The following is a 6,818-nucleotide window of genomic DNA, read 5'->3' as shown; positions in this document are numbered from 1 at the left end:
ACCGTGCCCCGATCCCGGGGGGCCGGGAAGCAGAACGTTCCAAAGCGCAACGGCCACGCTCGCGCCTCCCGGGGGCCAGTCTCTAACCGCCCCGAAGCTGAAGGAAGGCGACGGTGTTGTTCCAGGCGCGCGCGCGCGCTGGAGTCGACGTAGGCGTAAGAGCGTCAACCGGGACCGCTGTGTCCAATCAGCGGGCGGCGAATGGGGGGTGGAGGAGGAAAGCTGGGTAATGTTGTTGCGAGTCACCTGATTCTTATCGCCGCGGGTTAGGGCAGCCGAGCCCGGGACTCAGGGCTGGGACGGGGGAGGAAGCCCCTGTCCGGCTGGCCGAGGGTGACGGTGCTTGCGGGGCCGGCGACAGACGAGCCGGGGGGTGCTGGGGTGAGCCAGCTGCGGCGCGCGGGGGTGGCAGCGGAGGGGGTTGGTGCGGCTGGGCTCGCGCAGGGGCAATGAGCGCCGGTGTCCCGCGCGGCGGCGGCGGCGGGGGGGGGGGGGGGGGGGGCGGGCCCCCGGGGGGGGGGGGGGGGGGGGGGGGGGGAGTGGGTGTTCTCGTCCTGGGTACCGGTCACTCGCTGTGTGCCCCCCGTGCGCGCGGGGCGGGGGAGGCGGGAGCACGCGCTGTCCTTAGGGGACCCCAGGTCACGCCGCTCTGCGAAGCGCTTGGAGATCCGCTGGGGCCGGCCCCAGCCCGCTTCTCCTGCCTGCCCGGGGGCACAATCCGCGCCCCTCCTCGCTGGGGCTGCGGGGTGCCCCGTCCGTGCGCCGCGTCTGGAGGGGAGCTCGGTGGGCAGAGCGGAGGCGGGAGGGGCCGTGTCTTCCCCTGGTACCCGGGCAGAGCTACGGCCAATGCTCGGCCCGTGACTGCCCCGGTCAGGGGTTGCCCCGGACAGTTAAACCGGGGGGAACCGTGCGGGGCCGAGCGCTAAGCTGTTGCTTGTTAGCTCGGCGGGATGAGCAGCTCTGCGCAGCCGTCGGGGCCCGTGTAGGGAAAGGTAAATAGGAGCTGTCCCCTCTCTCCGCCCGCATGGCTTTGTGTCCTCAGGTTTTTCCACTGAACTCTGGCAGATAAGAACAGCTGGCTTTGGCGCGGTCAGCACGCCGCTTGCTCTCCTGCAGAATCTGGCATCTAATTATTCATCTTTTCCCTTCTGCATATCCACATGCCTGTGTGCTCCAGGCACATCATACGCCCCCAAACACTGGAAAATCTCCGCCCTCTTTAAAACAAAGGATCCCCTTAATGTTACTAATTTGGGATTAACTATTTGGTTTTGATGATAAAATATCCTATACAAATCCTAAATCTGAACATTACAGTATCTGTCATCAGTTGTAGTAGCCCAGGAGGATTCATTTTAGACTTTCCTGGGGAGATGTACATTTTATCTGTACTGTGAGATGCCTAGCATGTGAAGGGCAATGTAAAATAAAATTGAAAATGAGAATTATGGAGGAATCATCACCAATTTCACTGTTAAATTAGCATTTAGAGGACATATATTGGCATTTTTAACTCTATAATATTGTAGTAATTTCAAATTCATACAGCACTGCAGCTTTCTAAGTGCTAGAGTCTTATTTTGTCATTTTTTCTTCTGTTGAAATTGGTTCCAAAACATATTACAGGATGAAAGAGAAAATAGTTTGAGACACACATTTGAGATTTGTGGATGAAAAGTAAGAGCATGGTGGTAGTGTTATACGGGAAAGTTATAGTCCATGCCGGGGAACAACCTCAAGTTATGCTTACACAACTCTCTGCAAAGAAAAACCCAGTGAAGGCACAGGTCTCAGAGCCCAGGCTCCAGCCCCAGCAGGAACACTCACATTACTATTTTTAGCCCTGCAAGGTGAGCCCTAGTAGCTGGAGTCAATTGACCCAGGCACTGCAACTCAGCACAATAGATTTCTTTGCAGCGTATGCATACCCTAAGAGTGATTATGCTCCCCTGAACTCTGAAGTAATGCTGTAGTTGTCTGTTCAAAATCATTGCCATAGTCAAAAACAAACATGGGTTTGAAATTCCTTTAGCACACTTAATTCAATATAAATTTTCATGCTTTTGTGGGTTTGTCGATCTTAATATTGTTTTAAACTGTGTGTGTTTAAATTTCTAGGCTCCAATCCTGTAAACAGTTGTGTATGTAAGTAATTTGGACTATTCATGTGTACAAGTGTTTGCAAGATTGGGGACCTAGTTGGTACATTGTTTGATGCTAAACAGTTTCAAGCACTTCATAATGGGGATTTTTAGGCTATGTTAATTTGGTTTTAGTATAAAGTATCAGAAGTTGCTTGTGACTATTGGGGTCAGCATGTGTTAGATTGTTGCCCTTATCATTTGCTGCTGTTGGAATCACCCAGTGTAAAACCTGCCCTCATATTTTATTGCCCAGTCTAACATGACACCACCATTGTGGGTGTGAAAGGGGTGTTTTCATACATGAGTGATAGGATCGAGTCTCAAGTAATCTTATTCCAAAATAAGTGAAATTATAATCTGCAGAAACAGAGATCAAATAGGCAGAATTCTTCTTTCCTGTTACGTAAATTCAGGAAATTTATGTTCACGTGAGTCCCACACACACTTTTTGGTATATTCTGCACCAATTTTTCCCAGTGTGTGGGGCATGCTACCTAGGAGTGTGTATGGACAAGCCTCTTAGTTGTTTTCCAGAATTTTAGTTTTATTGGTTGGTTGGTGTTTTTTTTTTTTTTTTTAAATCTGTAGCTGTTGTGATTGTGGGAAGAATCTCTTTTTGAGCCTGTATTTGCTGCAGAGTTACTGCAGGTCTTGGCCACACGTGATTACCCTTAACTCAGCTGCTGTGGTGCTTTTAACTTGAGTTGATTGGTTGAGGAGGAGAGAATAGGCTAAAACTTGAATGATGGCAACTTGTCAGCTGTTACTCTGTAGGGTGGATGCAAACTGTGTTAACCCCACTGAAGTGCTGCTAGTCCTCCAGTGCCTTCCTCATCTCCCACCCTGTGTCCAGAAAATACCAACAAGAAAGAATTCATAGTGGCCCAATTTACTACAGCACTAAGAACCATGGGATGTGCCCCCAGAAATCTAGTTCCACACACAAATGAGTGCACTGCCAGTGTGGATACAACTCTAATATTGTTTTACATTGTGGCCACTCTCACTCCATCTAGGCTAAGGTCTCATCTTCACTAGGAAAAGGCTTGTTCTGAACTCGCATTAGGTAACACAAGGTAGTTTTTAGTTTTCACGTGAGTTAGCAGGTCAAGGTTCCAATGGGAGAACCTAGGGTTTACTTCAACCAGCTAACTTGTGTGACTACTACAAATTGCTTTGTTTTCACTAGGATTTTACTTTGTGTTAGTTGACATGAGTTAACAATACCCCTTTTCCTACCTCTTTTGCTATGGAATACACACCCAACTTACCATGAGTAACTTGAGCACAGATAATTCAAGTTATCTCTGCTATGAAGACATACCCTACTGGAAGCTAGGCTATTACGTGGCCTGCTAACATGTCTTCAGATGTTAGTCTGCATCTTGTTGAGCGTTGAGGTCTTTTCAGTCATGAGAAGACAACACAATTGAAAACCAGACCTGTTTTCCTTTTCCATGGGGTCGTTTCTTTATGAGCAGATCTTGGATGGTATATCAGTTGATGTGTATTTACCTATGGTAGGTACATAGGTCACAATATCTGAGATCTTTTCAAACATTAATGACTCTCTTCCTCACAGGCCTCATATGAGGTAGGAAAGTTTCATCCATATTTTCTATGTGGAGACTGAGGTACAGAGAGACTGACTTGCCTGAGGTCGCACATGGAGTCTGGGTGACTAAGCTGCAAATTGAAGCCAGATCTCCTGAGTTTTTTATTCAGTCTACTTTCTGAAAACTTATTTCAGTTTTGCAAATGTTTATTTGAAAAGCTTTTTCAACTGAATATAAAAGTGGACAGGGTTAGATTTTTAGATCAAGTATTTTAAAATTGTTTCTCAAATGTAACTGCTTCTGTTAAATCCTTCATGATGACTCTTGGCTCTTTCTCAGATTAGTATAGGAATTAGTATATATAAGAATTCTGCAAAGTTAGTTCCCTGTTTTATTATATATGTGTTTTATACACAAACAGCTTCTCCAATACTAATCAACTAACAAAATCCTTAGGGCTGTGTTTAAAGCCATTGCATGTCATTTTCCATACTTAAACAATGTTAAAGGGTTAAGAAATGAAATGATTTAAATCTAAAATATATGAAACAATTCACATTTTTAGGAGGGAATGAGTTTGCATAGCTTCTAAGTCATGAGGGTAAAGGTGAAGGATTTTACTTTTTAAATAAAGCCAGGAGCTGACCGTAAACTGTTAAATTTTTATACAAGTTTTCTGGTTCACTATTTAAGAATATTTTTTTCTCTAACCCTGGGAGTGTTCATAAATGTGAATTTTTATTCTTGAACTTGTCTCAAATGTGAGACACTTCTTTGTGACTGTAAAGTAATGGTGTCTGAAAATGGGTAGAGGTTTAGAAGACCCAACCTTATGACCATGTGGCCTGCTTCATGGATTTAACATAAATCATGTTACAAAAATTTCACTCTTACCCTAAATCGATTTATTGTGATCCATCCCAATTCTCTTTTAGAAAGTCAAACTGTTGCAGTGCTTTTAAGTTCTTCTTGAAATGTGAGATATGCCCACAATAGGTATCTCTATAATTGCGCTGTTTTTCACAAGAATTTCTTTTGAATGTTATCGGGGTGAGAATTTGTGGGGGATGGAAGATAGGAGTGGGGACTTCTAAATCCCATGCCCAACCTTAAAAACGTTTAAAATTGAAACTACTACCCAGAAAACCTTAATAAAGCTGTTACTGACCCTGACCCAAACAGTTAATGTTGGGTAACAAGTGAGTCAAACATGCTCTAAGATAAGGAAGAATTAGGTTTAGTAATGGAAACGGTTTCTAGCTTTAGAATATTCTACTTTAGTATAGCTTCTTTGGGGAAATAATGTGTGAACTGCATTATTCATTGTTGAAAACTTGCCTGATTTTAGTGTTTTTTCTTAAAGCTCCAGCTTCCAGAGCCTTACCACTGCATGGGAATCGCGGCTTTCATTTTTTGAAAAGGTAAATTCTTAGCTCACATAACTTCTAAGAAAACCTGGACAAGGTGAATCCTAAAGCTTTAAAAAACCAAAACAAAACAGAAGGCAAATCGAAACAATTCTAAGTCTGTTTTCAGAATCTCATGGATTTTTAAGACAAAAAAAAAAAAAAGATTTTAATTTCGATTCAGCAAAGCTCTAATACTGTGATGATAATCCTGGGTCGGCATAGGGACATACTAGATGACCTAATAAGCTCTTAATTATATAATTTATGTAACTTCTGTAATTAAAGTACAATGTTAGTATTGTGCCAGATGCTTTGACTAGTGACTCAAAGAATATAGTTTTGTTCTTAATTTATGAATGGGGTAACTGCTTCTTTTGCTTTATGTTGGGAAATAAAGCAAATTAATACTCTCAATTTTTTTCTTTAAAAATCATCCTGGTTCCTTTAAAAATGTTTTCAAAGTAAAGATGACCAAAAACAGATAGAATGCTTGTTCATGCCTTGTCAGCATAACATCATGAATCAGCAACTCGTAACTACTGCAAGCATTCATCTGAAACATAACTCTGTATCCATAAAAGGAGAGAGAGTTGGGGGAAGGGGCATAGATATAAAACTGTTATTTAAAATCTATTGTTAACTTCTTGTTGAACTGCCAAGTAGCCACACTGGCTGTCTTAACGGTAGTAAATATCTTAGTTCTTTTCATCTATAGATTTCAAAGCCTTTTTTTTTTTTTTTTTTTTTTTATTATTTTATTTTTTTAAATTTTTTTTTTTTTTTTTTTTTAAAGAAAAGTATAAGTATCATCCCTATTTTGCAGATGAGGAAATGGAGGGAGGTACAGTGACTTTTTTAAGGTTGAATAGCAACTCAATGTCTGAGTCAAGAATGGAACCCAGATTTCTTGTCTCCCAATCTATTGCCCTATCTGATGATCACATTGTCCTTTAAGTGTTTAAGAACTTAAAACTTTGTCAAGGTACAAACATTAGTTACATGCAGAGTGATGCAGGCCACCTTTGTCTGTATTAGTAGCTACTAATGGCTACAAGTCCAACACTCTGTCTATCCAAGTGATAAATGACAGCCTCACTGTCTTTGTGGCACAGTGGACAACTGAAACTGCTTCAAGACCTCTAAATCAGATCAGATTGCAGTTACTAGAGAGCAACAGAGAGTCCTGTGGCACCTTTAAGGCTATGTCTACACTACAAAATTAGGTCGGATTTATAGAAGCCGGTTTTATAGAAACCGGTTGTATGCAGCCGATTGTGTGTGTCCCCACCTAAAATGCTCTAAGTGCATGAAGTCGGCGGACCGCGTCCACAGTACCGAGGCTAGCGTCGACTTCCGGCGCATTGCACTATGGTACCTATCCCACAGTTCCCGGAGTCTCCGGCGCCCATTGGAATTATGGGTTGAGATCGCAATGCCCAGATGATGCAAAGCAGTGCCGCGAGGGGTTCTGGGTACATTGCGTCAGGCCCCTCCCCCGCCGTCACAGCAACGGCAGACAATAGATTCGCGCCTTTTTACCTGGGTTACCTGTGCAGACAACATACCACGCCAAGCATTGAGCCCGCTCAGCTCAGCTTACCGTCACCATATCTCTTCCGGGTGCCGGCAAACGTGGGACTGCATTGCTAAACAGCAGCAGCAGCTTACTGCCTTTTGGCGGTAGACGGTGCAGCATGACTGGTAGCCTT

At 43.7% G+C, this 6,818-nt stretch overlaps 1 protein-coding gene across 1 annotated transcript in view; it reads left to right on the top strand.

Moving 5' to 3' along the window:
* The first annotated feature begins 341 nt into the window (after window positions 1-341).
* Window positions 342-6,818, top strand: part of LOC112105891 (transcription regulator protein BACH1) — a 46,989-nt gene continuing 40,512 nt past the window's right edge. Inside the window, exons 1-2 of the mRNA XM_024198881.3 lie at window positions 342-381; window positions 5,064-5,121. The gene's annotated coding sequence lies outside the window, so the exon portion shown is untranslated. The remainder of the gene's footprint in view (window positions 382-5,063; window positions 5,122-6,818) is intronic.

Source organism: Terrapene carolina, unplaced genomic scaffold (assembly GCF_002925995.2).
Source record: "Terrapene carolina triunguis isolate 2854851 unplaced genomic scaffold, T_m_triunguis-2.0 Scaffold31, whole genome shotgun sequence".
Lineage (NCBI taxonomy): Eukaryota > Metazoa > Chordata > Testudines > Emydidae > Terrapene > Terrapene triunguis.
Note: the sequence above shows the minus strand (reverse complement) of the source record. Positions and strands in the feature narration are given on the sequence as shown.